This window comes from Xenopus laevis, chromosome 6L (assembly GCF_017654675.1).
Source record: "Xenopus laevis strain J_2021 chromosome 6L, Xenopus_laevis_v10.1, whole genome shotgun sequence".
Taxonomy (NCBI): Eukaryota; Metazoa; Chordata; class Amphibia; order Anura; family Pipidae; genus Xenopus; species Xenopus laevis.
In genome coordinates this window covers 53,401,544-53,420,170 of record NC_054381.1, presented here as the reverse complement: position 1 = coordinate 53,420,170, position 18,627 = coordinate 53,401,544, and the positions used below count along the sequence as shown (strand labels likewise).

Sequence of the window (18,627 nt, the reverse complement as noted above, 5' to 3'; positions counted from 1 at the left end):
GATGTTTGCACTACTAATTAATAACTCGTTAACTTAATTGTCTACTTATTATTAATAAATTGTTAACTAAATGATGTTTGCACTACTAATTAATAACTCGATAACTGAATGTTTTTCACTAGTAATTAATAACTCGTTAACTGAATGATGTTTCGACCATAAAAACCGCTAATGTTTTGGCTACTAATTAATACCTTGTTAACTGAATGTTACCACTACTAATTAACGCGTTAAATGAATGATGTTTTCCATTTTAATTAATAACTCGTTAACTGAATGATGTTTGCAGTACTAATTAAAAACTCGTTAACTTAATTGTCTACTACTAATTAATAACTCATTAACTGAATGTTTACACTACTAATTAATAACTCGTTAACTGAATGATGTCTTCCACAACTAATTAATAACTCGTTAACTGAATGATGTCTTCCACAACTAATTAATAACTCGTTAACTGAATGATATTTGCACTACAAATTAATAACTTAATTGTCTGCTACTAATTAATAACTCATTAAATGAATGATGTTTTCCACAACTAATTAATAACTCGTTAACTGAATCATGTTTGCACTGCTAATTAATAGCTGTATAAATGAATGATGGTTTTCACTACTAATTAATAACTCGTTAACTGAATGTTTCCACTTCCAGTTAATAATTCATTAACTGAATGATGTTTGCAGTACTAATTAAAAACTCGTTAACTTAATTGTCTGCTACTAATTAATAACTCGTTAACTGAATGATTTTTCGACCACTAATAACCCATATCAATGTTTCGACTACTAATTGATACACTGCTAACTGAATGTTTCCACTACTAATTAATAACTCGTTAACTGAATGATGTTTTTCACTACCAATTAATGACTTGTTAACTGAATGAAGTTTGCACTGCTAATTAATAACTATAAATGAATGATGTTTTTCACTACTAATTAATAAATCGTTAGCTGAATGATGTTTTGACCACTAATAACCCATATCAATGTTTCGACTACTAATTAATACATTGTTAACTGAATGTTTCCACTAATAATTAATAACTCGTTAACTGAATGATGTTTTTCACTACCAATTAATGACTTGTTAACTGAATGATGTTTGCACTGCTAATTAATAACTCTATAAATGAATGATGTTTTTCACTATTATTTAATGAATCGTTAACTGAATGATGTTTCGACCACTAATAATCCATATCAATGTTTCGACTACTAATTAATACATTTTTACCTGAATGTTTCCACTACTAATTAATTACTCGTTAACTGAATGATGTTTTTCACTACCAATTAATGACTTGTTAACTGAATGATTTTTGCAGTACTAATTAATAACTCGTTAACTTAATTGTCAACTATTAATTAATAACTTAACTGAATGTTTCCACTACTAATTAATAACTCGTCAACTGAATGATGTTTTCCACAACTAATTAATAAATTGTTAACTGAATCATGTTTGCACTACTAATTAACTGAATGATGTTTTCCACAACTAATTAATAACTCGTTAACTGAATAATGTTTGCACTACTAATTAATAACTATAAATGAATGATGTTTTTCACTACTAATTAATAAATGGTTAACTGAATGATGTCTTCCACAACTAATTAATGACTCGTTAACTGAATGATGTTTGAACTACTAATTAATAACTCGTTTACTTAAGTGTCTACTTCTAATTAATAACTCGTTAACTGAATGATGTTTGCAGTAATAATTAACTCATAACTTAATTGTCTACTACTAATTAATAACTCGTTATCTGAATGTTTCCACTACTAATTAATAACTCGTTAACTGAATGATGTTTGCACTGCTAATTAAAAACTTGATCAATGAATCATGTTTTTCACAATTAATTAATAAATCGTTAACTGAATGATGTTTGCACTAATTAATAACTCGTTAACTGAATGATGTTTTCCACAACAAATTAATAACTCGTTAACTGTGATGTTTCCACTACTAATTATTAACTTGTAACTTAATGATGTTTGCACTGCTGATTAATAACTCGATAACTGAATGATGTTTTTCACTTCTAAATAATAAATCATTAACTGAATGATGTTTGCACTAATAATTAATAGCTTGTTAACTGAATGATGTTTTCCACTACCAATTAATAACCCGTTAACTGAATGATGTTTGCAGTACTAATTAATAACTTAACTGAATTGTCTACTACTAATTAATAACTTGTTAACTGAATGTTTAGACTACTAATTAATAACTCGTTAACTGATTTTTTCCACTACTAATTAATAACTTGTTAACTGAATTATGTTTCCACAATGAATTAATAACTTCTTAATTTAATTAAGTGTCTACTACTAATTAATAACTAGTTAACTGAATGTTTGCACTACTAATTAACTCGTTAACTGAATGTTTTCCACTACTAATTAATAACTTAACTGAATGATGTTTGCATTACTAATTAACAACTCGTTAACCGAATGTTGTTTCCACTTATTAATAACTTGTTAACTTATTGATGTTTGCACTACTAATTAATAACTCGATAAGTAAATGATGTTTTTCACTGCTAATTAATAACTTGTTAACTGAATGATGTTTCAACCACTAATAACCCATAACAATGTTTTGACTACTAATTAATAACTTGTTAACTGAATGTTTTGACTACTAATTAATAACTCGATAACTGAATGATGTTTCCACTAATTATGAACTTGTTAACTTAATGATGTTTTCACTACTAATTAATAACTTGATAAGTAAATGATGTTTTCACTACTAATTAATAACTTGATAAGTAAATGATGTTTTTCACTACTAATTAATAACTTGTAAACTGTTGTTTTGCACATTTAATTCATTACTCATTAACTGAATGATGTTTCCACTACTAATTAATAACTCAATGGGAATTTAGTATAATTGGAATATGATGACTCCCACTGCTACTGTCTTTGTGTTCATTTCACAGCTTGTGTGTTTCTTCATCCAAATAAAGAGTGTTTCATGCAAGTTGCAAGATGTCTGTTATGTATTATTTGGACTTCTTAAAAACCTTTCCTTAAAAAAATCTTTCAAAAAATCTACAATGTTGTTATGCTGACAGACAGATGGATACTTAAAGGGAAAAGGGGAAATATATAGTGTCCGTTTTGACATGAATTCATTCAGTTGGGCTTATGTAGAAAAGCTGCATAAATAAGAATAATAGAACTACCTATTTTTTTATATAGATATGAATGTATCCACAAACTGAGAGCAAATCATTATACATTGCCTCCGGCTTGCACCATTTCTCTGCCCCTTTAGGCTGGCAGACTCAATTAACCCCTCCCTCTCCTTGTTTTATGCTGAAGTGAACAGAATTGCTGTCAACTGTTTAGGGAGAAGGAAAGGTAAAAACCAATGGGGTGCATCACCCAGGAATTCTATTTGCTTATCTACTACGTTAGGCTGCCATTCCTCTTCTTCAAAACTACCAACATCTCAAGCCCAACTAATTCCTTATCTTGACAAATAGAAGAAATCCTCTGCACTCGCCCCCATAGTCTATATAATAAAGACATTGAGATGTTTTTTCTGTTTTAAGCTACTAAAATTGCTCTCCCTGGATATTCCAAACATCATGATGATTTTAATGAACTGACACATTTATTAAAGCAGATTCTTGTTTCAGTTTGTCAGGGGGTTCCTATTGCTACAAGGTGATATATAGATATACACATATATACAGTACGTGAAAAAACAAACACTATACGGTGTTGAAAAAATATTTTTTATAGTGCTATCCTTTGAAACAAGATTCAAGTACAAGTTACATTTGGGCTGTCTGTGGTACCCGACTCCCTTGAAGATTCTGATTTTACAAAACACAAGTACAAGCCGTACTGGAGATGCACAATGTCACATCAGGGAAATGCAGGATCTTTCATGCCTCTTTGAACTGGGAATCTGCTTGCAAATCTTTGTCACTTGGAAGAACAGATTTTAATTCCCTGGTCACTGGAGTTGGGTCACCTTAATAGGTAATGCGGTGTTGAAGTCTAAAAAGAAGGGTCCCTCCTGGGCAGGCAGAAATGTAGTAGTTATAATGTTATAGACACCAGCCGGGATATTCTCCAGTTCCATGTAGCAGAAACCACACCTGGAAGAGAGACATGAAAATAACAGTAAATAATGGCTGTATTATATGGTGGATTTTTTACCCTAAAAAAGCATTTAAAGGATAACCTATTTAACTTTAATAGTTGCTAACAAACATGATTTCTTACATCAGTGTTTGATTTATAGTGTACTAGTGGCTCAGTCTTACACAGGATCATTAATGCCCTGGGGTAGGCCAGTACTTTCCTCAGGCATCTTCCCTAGGACAGAAAAACCCACCCACAGGGAAAGTTACAAATAGTTCCAAGGTTGCACGTGGAATTATATAAGCTGAACCTCCTGTTTGTTTTATAGCTTGGCAGGAGCACACTGTACACTAGTACAGGTATGAGACCTGTTATGCAGAATGCTCGGGACCTGGGGTTTTCTGGATAACACATCTTTCCATAATTTGGATCTCCGTGCCTTAAGTCTACTAGAAAATCATTTAAACATTATAAACAAAGTAGGATTGTTTTGCCCCCAATTAAGATTACTTATCTCTTAGTTGGGAGCAAGTGCATGGTACAATTTTATTATTACAGAGAAGTCATTTATAAAAAATTTTTTTTTTTTGGATAAAATGGAGTCTATGGGGTATATTTATCAAAGAGTGATGTTAGAGAGTGAAATTCTGCCACTCTCCATTCATTTCTTTGGGATTTTGAAAGGCGTATTTATCAAAGAATGAACTTTCACTTTCACCCATTGATAAATTGTTTTTTTTTTAATTCGAAATCCAGCATGAATAAACAGATGGTTTCACATTTGCATTCTAACAACATTGAGTCATTCATGTTGTTAGAAGTTAAATATGTGTACATATTAAAGAAAACAGTGTTTTATATAAAACTCTTGAAGGTTTATTTTTCCCAACATATATATTACATGAATAGAAAAAAGGTATTTAGTGAAAGTCTAAAATCTATTAGGATGAGGTGGTGATATTTAAATATCTACATACACCACTACACCTAAGTAAGATTGGTGCTGTAGATTCGTTTCCTTTTATTTTGAAATCAATTATAACAACTCGAACAATATGGTTAACTTAAAATCAAGCATACCCACTAGTTGCCCTGGATGTAAAGATGTGGAAGATCCACAATCACCCATATGTTGGTGAACCCTGGGAGGCAGTTCTCATCTGATAAATACGCTTTTAAAAATCCTGTGGAAATGAATGGAGAGTCACGGAATTTCACTCTAGAGGACTGTGGTGATCTCTAACTTCACTTTTTGATCAATATTCCCCTATAGGAGATATTCTTTCTGTAATTTGGAGCTTTCTGCATAACGGGTTTCCGATAACGGGTCCCATACCTATAACCCCCACCTTTCTGCACATGTCTGCAAGAGGACAGATACCCAAGAAGAGAATTGGAGGAGGAACGTGGATGCTGCCTCTTTAGCAGTAGAAAAGTGCAATACTGGCCCTGGTGTTATATTAACGTTCCACATGCTGTGCATATAAATTAATTTTACACTTGACAATGAAACTTTTAATAATTCCATATTGAATGTATTTTATAAACAGCAGATAATACATTTACAGTTCTCTAAATGATAAAAATGGTGACTTTTATCAGATTCACACAGAGGCTGTAGCTTGGGGAGACATGACTCAGAACATTCATGATATCACAGTGATAAAGTAGCAGGGAACCACCAAATACAGGCCCAACACTTTGCTGCTCAGACTCAAATGCTTAATCACAGGCTGTTTTTAAGCTACAATTTCTTTGATGCACTTGCTGAGAGTTAGGGAATACCCTCGGGGAGAATATACTGAGCAGATGCCCAAATGGTACAAAGCCGTCATTTCATAAAGCAAATAATGGAAATAAAATGTGCATCCAGTTACATGGGATTTCAGAGAAAGAACTGGAGGTCTGGTTGGATCAATTGTGCCAAGTTGGGCAGGTCCTCACAGACACATGAGTTCCCATCACAGACTAAACTTGTTGCCTTATAATGGCCAGGCACAGGGCCGGAACTAGGGTCAGGCAGAAGAGGCACCTGCCTAGGGTGCAACGAAAGGGGGCGATGGGCAGGTGCCTGTCTTCTGCCTACCTCTAGTCCATGTTCGCGCACCCTCTCCATTCCCTTCCAGCTCTCTCCCCTTCTGGTTTTTGCCATCCCTCTCCCCGGCGATCTCCCCTGCCCTCCCTCTCCCTTCCGGAGCTCCTCGCTTCGGTTTTCCCCTCCCCTCTGGCAATCTCCACTCCGTCGCTCTGTGCATGTGTGCACACGTACATGAGAATGGAGGGGAGTGCAGTGGCCGGCTGGGTCACCTAGGCCAGCACTGGCCAGGCACCTGCATTTAATTTCAGATATCACTGACCATTGTGGTGCAACAAGGCAGCAATGTTCCCTGATGTGCTGATTTAATTTAATTAATTACATAAATGGAAACTGTAAGTGACAAAAGCAAAACCTCTATGACAGTAAATAAGCACTTATCCCACAAATATCACTCTTACTGCCATTCAAACTGGTCTTAGAGGAGTATAAAGGACAGCCAATAGACATTCTAGCTGAGCGCTCATATCCTGACTTATCATACCAATTTAGAGGGCTGCATAATTTAAATGGTTTCAGAAGCAGGTGCACATTGTTTAGTATAAAAGATAAAGCTGACGCATGTGAAGGGTGCTGAAGTATATATTGGGTAACATCTGTACATTAGGTATTATAAGGTTCTGCTTGAAATCATGACAGGGACTGATACAGCAGTGTTTTCTTATATCTAGAATGTTCTTATGAGCTGAATGGACCTTGACTCACTGTTAGACCCAAAGTGGGGTGCCCTATAGGTATCAAGTATCCAACTGATTGGAATTATTTGCATATATAAAGGGGGGAAGGATTGGTGTTACCTGTAGTCACCACTGCTCTTTTTCTGGAAACCAGAGGACCCAGGGTCTCCTGTAGTCGACACTGTAAAGACTTCAAAGCCAACACTGTACTGCCTGTATGAGAGAAGCACACAATATTCAGTGCAAAGAAGCCATTTACTAACCCATGATTACATTTCATTTCACTTTCCTATAAAAATAATGTTCAGCTCAGGATTTTATTTCAAAGAGGGGAATTAAATAAGGTGCCTTTAACTGCTTTAACATATGGCTACTGACTATATGGGCAATGGCACACAGTGTGATCCTTGGCATTTTGATGCCTTAGTATTTTATTTAGTAGCTCCTTTGATGGGAAAAATATCTGAAATCAATTTCTATATCAATGGTAATCACCTGGAGCTGCTCTGGACACTCACAGGTCAGGAACCTGGTCTTTAAAACCATGGAAATCAGCATTTCCATAAATTGGAGCTGTGAGTGCCACAGGAATGAATAGGAAGTGATTTGTGACTTTTCACAAGTCACAAGCAGAGTTATCAATCCACCCAGTGTCATAACCAAATTAAGTGTTAAGGTTGTGTTTGTATGCTATGATGGGGTCACTAGGAATTTTCTTGTAAGCAATAGTCTCAGCTCATGGATGGGGGACTTTAACGCAGTGCCTAACCCTGATCTGGACCGCCTTAGACCCCATAGGGGGACTCCGCTGCCCTCGGTGACTGGCTCTGGGCATCTAATTTGACAGATGTTTGGAGATGGTCCCATCCTAGTACTCAACAATTCTCCTGCTATACGGTCTCCACTGCTGCTCTGTCATGCATAGACCTTGCCCTTGCCTCCCCGGCAGTCCAGCCACTGGTAGACTCAATTAGCTACACCTCAAGAATATGTTTGGACGATACTCCATTGCAGCTGGATTTGAGACTGACAAGCCGAGCAGGCGAGCGGCAATGGAGACTTCCCCCAAAATGTATCTTGAAAATGAGCTTATAAGAGAGGCATTTGTCCCATAATTCAAAAGCTTCTGGGAGATAAATGTTGGAACTGCCTCAGCACAGATAGTTTGGGATGCAGCCAAGGCCTACACAAGAGGCACATATGTCTCATTAATCAAAGAGGCTAGGCGGAAACTAGAGGTAAACTTAGGGGATGCCCGAGGGACACTGGAGGGTGCCGAAAGGGTATACACTGGCAACCCTACAGAGGAAGCGGGAGAGACACTTGCAGAAGCCCAAAGTAATGTCAACATAGTATACACAGAGAAATACTCACAGAGGGATAGGAGTCATTTGGCTATTTGGTATGACAAGCGAGATAAATGTGGCAGGTTGCTGGCCATGCTATCCAGGGAACCTACTCAGCTAACGGCAATCCCCAGAATCTTTACAGAGGAGGGGGATGAGCTCCAGAATCCGGATCAGATCTTAAGCAAATTTTGCTCCTACTACTAACTTATATAGCTCTAAATTAACCCACTCCCAGGAAGCACTAGCTGAGTACCTGGATAGCATCCCGATCCTTAAACTCCCCATGGTGGGCACAGACTTCCTGAGTCAGCCCATCACTATGGATGAGGTAAAAAAGGCCATCTCTGCCTTCCCAAACGGAAAGACGCCCATATGGCCTCCCCATTGTGTGGTACAAGGCCCATGGGGACATCATTGCACCCCAACTAACCACCCTTTATAATGCTATCACTCTGGGTGCCCCCCTGCCGCATACGGCCAAACTGGCTAATATCACAATGATACTGAAGGAAGGCAAACCCCCTGAAAATTGTGGGTCATATAGACCGATCTCCCTCCTTAACTCGGATGTTAAAATTCTGGCTAAAGTTTTAGCAAGTCGGCTTAAATTAGTAATAGAAAATTTGATACACCTGGACAAAACGGGCTTTATGCCCAATAAGGGCACAGACATTAATCTTAGGCGCCTGTTCACAAATCTTGCAGCCAGGCACCAGAACCCGGGTAAGAGAGTGGTGGTATCCCTTGATACTGAAAAGGCCTTCAACACCGTTGAATGGTCCTATTTATGGCAACTTTTATCCCGAGAATTACATAACATGGGTAAGGGCACTCTATGATTCCCCTATGGCCAGACTGAGGGTAAACTTGAGTCTGTCACAGGAGGTGAGTTGTCCACTGTCTCCCCTTCTTTTCGCCCTAGTGATCGAACCTCTCGCCATCAAAATAAGGGGTAACATCCAAATTAAAGGATTGCAAATGCAGAGATGGGAGGTAAAAAGATCTCCTTTTATGCCGATGACATGCTGGTCTACCTGACATACCCGAGGGACTCCCTTTCTGAGCTCCTACAGGAGATAGGAAACTTCTGAGACATTTCAGGACTCAGGCTAAACTGGGGGAACCCAAAAAGACCCCATACACGGCCCACTCTTTTAGTGGGTGAGCCGTTTCGGATATCTTGGCATAGAAATTCATAGGGATCTCTCGCAATATGTTGAACTTAATCTGGCCCCAATTGAACCCTTAAACTTAAAGTACAGCCCTACCACTCTCTCTCCCGGGGCGCATTAATCTACTAAAAATTATCTTTTTACCTAAGTTTTTATACGATTTCCACAATGTGCCATTTATACCCCCAGAAAAGTTGGTTTACAACTGTAGAAGGAATAATGCAGGGTTTCATATGGGCGGGACAGCAGCCTGAATCAAGTGGCAGACCCTACAAGCCCCAATTGACAAAGGAGGCCTGGCCCTCCCAAACCTTCTACTCTATTTCTATGCCAGTCAGTTAGTCTATGCCTGGTGGTGGTTGAACCCTAATCCAAACAACCAGGTAGTGGTCCTTGATGCAGAGGTAATTTCCTTATTTGAATCCTTGGCCAATCAGCTGCATAGAGGCCTTTCCTCAATATATACCCTCACGCCTTGTATGAAAACAGTGTATACAGTATTCCAGAGGGCAGTGGTGTCCCCATATAGGAAAAAGAGTCAGTGGTGAATGCAACAGTGACCTCCCCCAACTCAGATTGCTCCCTGATGCGGCCATCTGGGCGGCGGCAGGTATCAAATTCCTTGGAGATATTGTAAGGCCTGGGAAATTTAAGCAGTTTACTGCAGGAGGACTTTGCCTTGCAAAACCGTATGCTCTTTAGCTTTCTCCAACTATGCCATGCACTCTTGACCCAATTCCCTGAGAGGGCCCCAGAGGTAACGGAGACCTCACTTGAAAGGTATCAGAGACGCCCTGAGCTTCAGAAGCTGCTTAGTTGTTTTTATACCCTTCTTCTACAGCAGTGCTGTCCAATTTATATCGTACAGAGGGACGGAATTTTTCTAATCTACATGGTGGAGGGCAGATAAAGGAAGCCAGTAGTAGCCACTCCCTATTTTTAGACCACACCCACTTTGAACCACACCCATGTTACCACAAGACCATGTCGACATTAATAGCACACCAAAAAAACAGATGTTTAGTGCTCACTGCAGGGATCAGGGCCGGAACTAGGGGTAGGCAGAGTAGGCGGCTGTCTAGGACGCCATCATTGAGGGGCGCACTTTTAATGGGTTTTTTTTTTCCATTTTTTCAAGCGTTTGTTTAATAATTTGTTTCAGTAATCATGGTCACTCAGGTGGGTGGAATCTCCCTCCTTCACCTTCTCCCTCTTGCCAGCAAGTAATAGTAATAATGGGTGGTAGAGAGCTGGCAGCCTGCTTGGTGTGGCTCATGCTTGCTGCTCTCAGCCTTGCACAGTTGCACTGAACTGAAGACATTCTTTTTATTACTGTGAAAGTGTGAAGCTTCCTGCTGGCACAGCCAGGTACAGATTTGGGCCGGGGGGCATATGTTTGCTGTTGGGCTGGGCGCTGGCACAGGTACATAAATACTTGGGGGAAATATGATGTGATCAGATTTCTTTTTGGCTGCTGCTGGCACAGGTAAAGATTGAGGGAAATATTATGGCTGCTGGAGGGTTGTATGATGTATGGATGGCTGTTTGATGTATGGCTGATGAGCTTGCTGGTACAGGTATTGGGGGTAGTATAATGGATGGCTACTGACACAGGTACAGGGGGGGCTGTATTATGGATGGCTGCTGGCACATGTAAAGGGGGGGCTGTATTATGGATGGCTGCTGGGCTTGCTGGTACAGGTACAGCGGGCAGTAATATAAATAAAAAAGTGTTGTACATTTTCTTGTTCTCTTTATTTAAAAACATCATGGTAAGGAGGGAAATGGTAATGCAGGACAGGGGTGTGCTGATTGAAGCTCTTGCCTAGGATGCCAAACTAGCTTGACCCGGTACTGGCAGGGATGCCACTCATATCTGAAAAAAGTTATCATATTAAGACATACCCTTAAATCCATATGCTTCCTCCTCCCCTGTGTATAATACAGTACCCCAACATATGATTAAACACCTTAGGGGCCCCTAACAATAATTTTCAAATGCTAACAAACCCCCAGAACAAATACCAGACTTATGTTCCATAGGGATCATAGGTCAGGCAGAGTATGGCAAACACAGAGTGCAAAGAGCAGGCAAAGTATGACACACACAGGGAGCATAGGGAAGACAGAACAGAGCAGGAGACAGGCATCAGGACCAGTCTAATATGTACTACATACAGTGACACAGTACTGGTGCCTCATTAGCATTTTGAACAGGTGAACAATGTGGCCAGTTTCAGTCTGGGTCTCAGGTGTGAACAATACAGGGGATTAGCCTGAATTTTATGTTTAAACAATGCAGGGGCCAGTTAATCTCTGTAGTGATACCTTTTAAAGTTTACATATGGTAAAAAGACACTACAGGCAGACTTTGATGTGGAGGGCCACATAAAGGGGGGTCGGCCACATGTGGCCCGTGGGCTGCCAGTTGGACAGCCCTGTTCTACAGGATGCCTTTGACCCACTTAAGCACTTCTGGCAGATTCTTAGCCAAATAGCAGAGGTCAGTATCTCCACCAGAGATAGGTACATTCACACCAAGTTTCTCAATCAGGTATACCCGACACCCCGGATCTATCCTGGTCATCTGGATGTATGCCCTAGATGTAACCTTGAACAGGGTAACTACATGCATGTATCCTGGGACTGTCCTCAAATCCAGCAATTTTGGGCAGAGGTTTTGGCGTATGGTGCACTTAAGATGGGGCTCCCTATAATGTTCGTTCTCCTGAGCTCTGTTTGTTGGGAATTACCAAAGGACTTTCTCTGACCTCCTATGAACGGATAAGTCTGCTGCATCTGCTACACTTTGCCAAGAAAGCCATCCTGATGACATGGAAGGCAACAGCACCCCCAACCCTAGGCTTCTGGAAAAAGCTTATTAATGATATTCTCCTCAGCCATAAACTCACTTACATGACTAGAGGCTATCTGGACAAATTCGGGAAGATATGGAGCGGTTGGCTGGAAAAAGACCCGGATACCTAGGTGCTCTCCTCCTCGCAGGGCTGGAAGACAAGAGTGACACGGCCACATCTGACAAGCCTTTACCTAGGAACTAACCCAGCCTCTTTTTTTACCCCCGAGTGGTTTGTAAGATAGGATGTAAATGCCACAGATTTTGATCAAAGACCCTACAGGGGAGCCCGGTAGCCCCCCCCATCTGTGTAATCTCCTTTCTCTTTCTTCTATTTCTCCATCTCCAATTCTTCCCCCTTTTCCTCTTTCCCTCCCCCTTGTCTTTTCTTCTCTTTAATATGAACAGATTGTAAAACTTCAATAAAGAAAATCTTTCAAAAAACAAAAAACAAACAAAAAAAGAACTATCTGAAACCAACTGAACTGAAAAAGTGAACAACCCCTTTCAGTAAGTAGCCAGTGTTACCCATTAGCATGCACTAAGCACATATTATATATGATGTGTTAATATGTTGTTTTTATACTTTTTTGTATTTTAAATTTGTACCAATAAATCCCTTACCTCTTGGTTAGGGTCCTTTTCTTTTGTCAGGTTTATTTTATCCCCCAAGGGGGCTTCCTGTTAACCCCACTACAGGTCTAATCCATTATTACCTTCAATGGGGATAATTTTTTTTTGTTCTTACTCCCCTTACCAACCCTAGAAGCCAATACCTGTCCTGCAACCCTGGATTGGAGTTCTGTGGAACTGTGGTGAGAGAGTGTTCTTATACACAATGCAAATTATTAGAGGCATTTCAGGAGGCTTTGGGCTTCCCAGATTGCCCTTATTATAAGGGTAAAACTACATGGACGATTTTGATCAGATTTTGTGGGTCAGCACAATGTTTTGTAGGGTGCTACAAATTCTGATCCGCCGCAGCTTTAATGTAATGTCGGATGGAGCCTTTTGTTTAGGTGTTTAAATCCGACAGTCAATGTATTTCAATTCTGAAAAAAAGTCTTTCCTACACCATCAGTTTTTATCTTGTTGATACAAAACGTCTTGACAGTTGTGTTATGCCGGCTGGCAAATGTTTCATATTTACACATGAGATTTTTGTATTTTGACCCACACGACTATATCCGACTTGCTCGATGCATTTTGTCACTCCAACAAAATCACTTGTGGAGTTTAGTCTAATGGAAGCAATTGGAGGCAATAAAGTGTCCTGTCAGCTGAATGAAATCTGGGAGCAGCCAATGGGTTGCTGTGTGCCAGTAATTCCTCACTTGCTGTGAGAGCCCCATCCCAGTCTTTCTTTTACAGGGAGCATGTTATGGTCAAAAATATGTACGTAAACTGTATATCATACTTGCATTCTCGCACAAACTATGCTTTAACCCATCTTTGTAGCATTTTCCTTTCCTTTGGTTGGTATATTTATCTATTTCTTTTGCCATACATTAATTATAGCCTATGTATTCTGGGGAAATATTTATTAATATAATTTTGGATAAACTTAATTATGACTAATAATATAGTTCCACTTTATGCCCAGTGCATAGCACACCACCCAAGTAAATCTAAATGGGGTTATGTAATAAAATACAATACATTTACCCAAACGTAGTAACCAATAGCAACCAATCAACAGGAAGCATTTGATGGTCATCTGCTTAAAAGTAAACATCTTATTGGTTGCTATTGATTTCTGCTCCTGTGCAATCTTAACTCTTACAAGGTCTAACACAACATTTGCCTAATATTCAGGAAATTATTTTTAAATTATTTTTATATTGCAGAAGCATTAACCTTGGTCCTCTCAGCTCTATTAACAAAGGGCCAGATTTCTCAATCTGAAATTGATACATTGGGTTATTCTTGTGGGTATCGCGAAAATTGCCGCATAATCCTGCGCTCTGACCTTTCCACTGTCCATTAATCTAGAAAAGGAATCATTACACTGTTACATCTTCAAAGGAAAACCAAGGTTACATTATAACTATTGTAATTATTAAAAGGCTTTTATCATATTGTTTTAGGAGAAAAGAAGAAAATACAGACATGATGTCAACCATATTTGGGCTGATTTTTTTTTAATAGGTGCAATCAGATGCCCAATAAAGATGCAACACAAATGCAGCCGTGGTTCTGTTCTGTTGCAGCTTTATGAGAAAAACTTGGCAAAAACCTGATACTGAAATGGATTAATAACATTTGGACTCATTTTGTTATTATATATTATATATATATATATATCCTTTTTACGATGGATTCATTTTGAGGGGAGAAAAATATATGAACTGAATCAAATTCTGAATCCCCTACAAAATCAAAGAAAACCAACAAATAACACACATTAGGGATTAATATGGTGTAAAGCTGTAAAACTGTCTCTGATGACTGATTCATTCTGGTGCCTTCTGAGCTGAAAAAATACAAAGTTTATTAGTGAATCTTCCCTCAATATCAGTTTTATGCTTTTTCTCTTTCAAAATCGCAGCGGTTTTCTTACCCGTTTATTTATTGTGTAAGGGGTTGGAATCTTAGTGAATGTAAACTTGCAAGCGGAATATACCTAGAACAAATGAAATACATTAGCACAATGTTTCGCATGTACAGTAAATATATATATAATATATACAGTAGTAAAGCATATTAGAATTAAATGACACTATCAATACTGTTGCAAGCGAGAACATTCGACGCAAGACCCACATGTGCACATATATTAGTCTGTATGTCTAGCCTATTTTGCTTAGTCTGTATGCCTAGCCTATTTTGCTTAGTCCGTTTGTCTAGCCTATTTTGCTTAGTCCGTATGTCCAGCCTATTTTGCTTAGTCCGTATGTCTAGCCTATTTTGCTTAGTCCGTTTGTCTAGCCTATTTTGCTTAGTCTGTATGTCTAGCCTATTTTGCTTAGTCCGTATGTCTAGCCTATTTTGCTTAGTCTGTATGTCTAGCCTATTTTGCTTAGTCCGTATGTCTAGCCTATTTAGCTTAGTCTGTGTGTCTAGCCTATTTTGCTTAGTCCGTATGTCTAGCCTATTTTGCTTACCAAATAACTACAATGTTTATAAATGAACTGATAAGTAAAAGTTCTGTTCTCAATCAAATGCTATACACAGGTCACAGGACAACACATAAATATTTCTCTTACCCTAAGTGTATAGTGGATTGTGTTCTGCTTCTCATACTGGGATACCACCAAAGTAAATGTGTGGGTACCAGGTGAGGTCAGAGTCATTTTGGTGAGATAATGAGGGCTGTTGATTCGGATTCCATCTATGTACGGGTCAGGGTCAGCTAAACAAAGAAAAACAACAACTTATCACTCTTTCTTGTAATTAATGTTATACACACAGCATTACACATCCCACCCATGAGCATAGTTCCACCAGATATGGCAAAATCTGTGTGTTATTTTCTTTCACTTTTTCATATTCAATTAAAGAAGCAATAAGCCTCACCTACAACAACTTAAAAGGTGTCTTGGGTAAAAATTTTCTATACAACAATAAAATCCCAACTGTTTTGAATGGTATTTAGAAGTGCTATGTGGCGGAGCACAATCTATTAGTCATATTAAAGGATGTTTAGATACAACAGTCACTTTGTATTTGTTTATGGTGAACAATCTCAAAACAACTGAAATGAAAAAAAAGCTCTCTCCGTTTGCTTTAGGCGCTGTTCTACAAGACAACATATATATTGTTTCAAATTGGAATATATGTATATTTTTTTCTTATTTTTTCTGGAACTTTTTTACGCAGTTGAGAGACTGAAAGGGAACGGCAGGAGGGGGTTATTCTAAGGGATTAACTTTTTTCTTTTTTATTGTATATTGTTTTGTATTATTTTCTCTCACTTAAAGAAAGATGTTAGCCTTTAGAAATAACAGGAATTATGATTTAGAGGAAATTTTCCTCAACTCTGAAACTAGTATAAATGATGAAAATGAATATGTGGATATGGAACTAGTTGATCAGCTCCAGGATTTGGAAAAAATAATGCTACGCGAAACACGCGCATGGTGGGATAAAACCACCTTACAAAAATATTTAGAAAATAAAATTACACCCAGAGATCTAAGGATAATTAAAAGCCCGACCTTTGGAATGGAAGAGGTGGAATTCCAAAATGAGTGGAATACCATCTTGGAAAATTGCACAAACAATCTAATAAAACTGATTATTAAGCAAAGAAACCTGGAGCTGAACAAGTATAACCAACAAATAGAAGATTTACAAAAGAAACTTGAACCATATAAAGAAATGAGGGAGTATGAAACATTAGAAGAAGGAGTTGTACAAAAACTACGAGATGAGGAAAAGAGATTAATAGCCACTAAGCAACATAAATTTAAGAGGGATAGGAAAGACTACAGTAGTGGAAATATAAGATCTTGGGCGGAGAAAAAAACACACCAAAATGACTATTCAATAAGGCATACCAACTGGGGAAATTATAGGGGCTATAGTAAACAAGATAACCATAATACCAATACACAGGGAATCACCCAGAATAAAAATAGAAACACAAGCCTCACAAATAATTTTTTAGGGTTGGGCCAGGGAGGAAACACAGGAGATACACAGTGGCACTATCACAAGAGGAACAAACTAAGATCAGAGAACAGGAGGGAATCAACAGCACAGGGAAATCAACACTATCAGATAAAATTGACACACCCTCAAAAAAAACTAATCAATCAAAGACACGAAATAAAATTAAACCCACAGCAGGAATCACAGCTAGCACGGGAACCACAAGTGAGGGAATCACAATCAACATGGAAGCCACATTGGAGAACACAAGAGAGAGGGAATCAGAAATACTTGGGAAGAGAAGAGGGACAAAGGGAGGACACAAACATAGAAAAATGGGGAGCACACAAGAAGAGACCAACGCAATAGGAATATTCAATTTAAGTAAAACACCTTTATCAGATGTGGAACAAAAAATATTAAATAGGGGTATGACCTTTGCACCAACGAACAGAATGAGTAGTTTTGATCTGTTCGTTGATGCAGAGAAATTTATAAGAAAATTAAGACTGAAGAGAGCATTTGCTAATAGTGAAATTATCAACAGAAAAGGAAAAGACCCAGGACAGAATAACCCGGAGTATCTCCATACGGGCTTAAGAAATAAGTCAAACTACATCCCCAAAGAGGAAAAAGGCCCCTACATACAATTATATGAAGAGTTGATGAAGGGGGAGGTTTGGTTGTAATGGATACTGAAAAGTATAGAAACATGTGTCTTATTCTAATAGAAGACCAAAATACCTATAGACAACTTGGAGAGGATCCCACTAGAGTATTTAACGCAAAAATAATGAAATTAATAACCCAGGCTAAAAATGAAGGAATACTAGATCAAAGGGAAAGTGAGTACCTTTACAAGAAAAATCCTAACATCCCGGTTTTATATTGTCTACCCAAAATTCATAAAGATGCAATCAACCCACCAGGGAGACCAATCATATCCGGAATAAATTCAATTTCATGCAACTTGTCAGAATACGTTGATAAAATCTTGCAAAGATATGTAGTAAACCTTCCAACTTATTTGAAAGATTCCACACAAACCATCCAGATACTACAGGACATGGAGTTTACACAGGAGACCTACTTATGCACATTAGACGTAAAAGCATTATATACCTCCATTCAACACGAGCTAGGAATACAAGCGATTACCTACTACTTAGAAGAAGATAAATCCCTATTAAGTAAACAAAAAGAGTTTGTCTTGGAAGCAATATCCTTTATACTTGAACACAATTATTTTTGGTTTGATGACAAGTATTATTTACAGATATGGGGCACCACCATGGGAACAAGATTCGCACCCAGCTATGCTAATCTATTCATGGGACATTGGGAACAACACAACGTAGTACCTAAGCTGGGTGCGAACCTGATCCTATGGCGGCGCTTCATAGACGATATTATTTTAATATGGCAGGGGAGTGAAGCATCACTTCTGGATTTTATCACTGATTTAAATAAAAACGATATAAATCTAGAATTCACCTCAACTTACAGTCAAACACATGTAAACTTCCTAGACCTAGAAATATATGCTAAGGATGAACAACTACACTTCAAAACATTCTTTAAAAAGGTTGATGTATGTAACTACGTTCATAACACGAGCAATCACAACCCAGTTTGGTTAAAAAATATACCTTATGGACAGTTCCATAGACTGAAGAAAAATTGCTCTGACACAACAGAATTAGAAACTCAATTAGAATTTGTGTCAAAAAGATTTGAACAAAGAGGATATAGTAA

The 18,627-nt window shown here is 38.1% G+C and overlaps 1 pseudogene; it reads right to left on the bottom strand.

Moving 5' to 3' along the window:
• Positions 1–3,763: 3,763 nt before the first annotated feature.
• Positions 3,764–18,627, bottom strand: part of LOC108718951 — a 37,546-nt pseudogene continuing 22,682 nt past the window's right edge.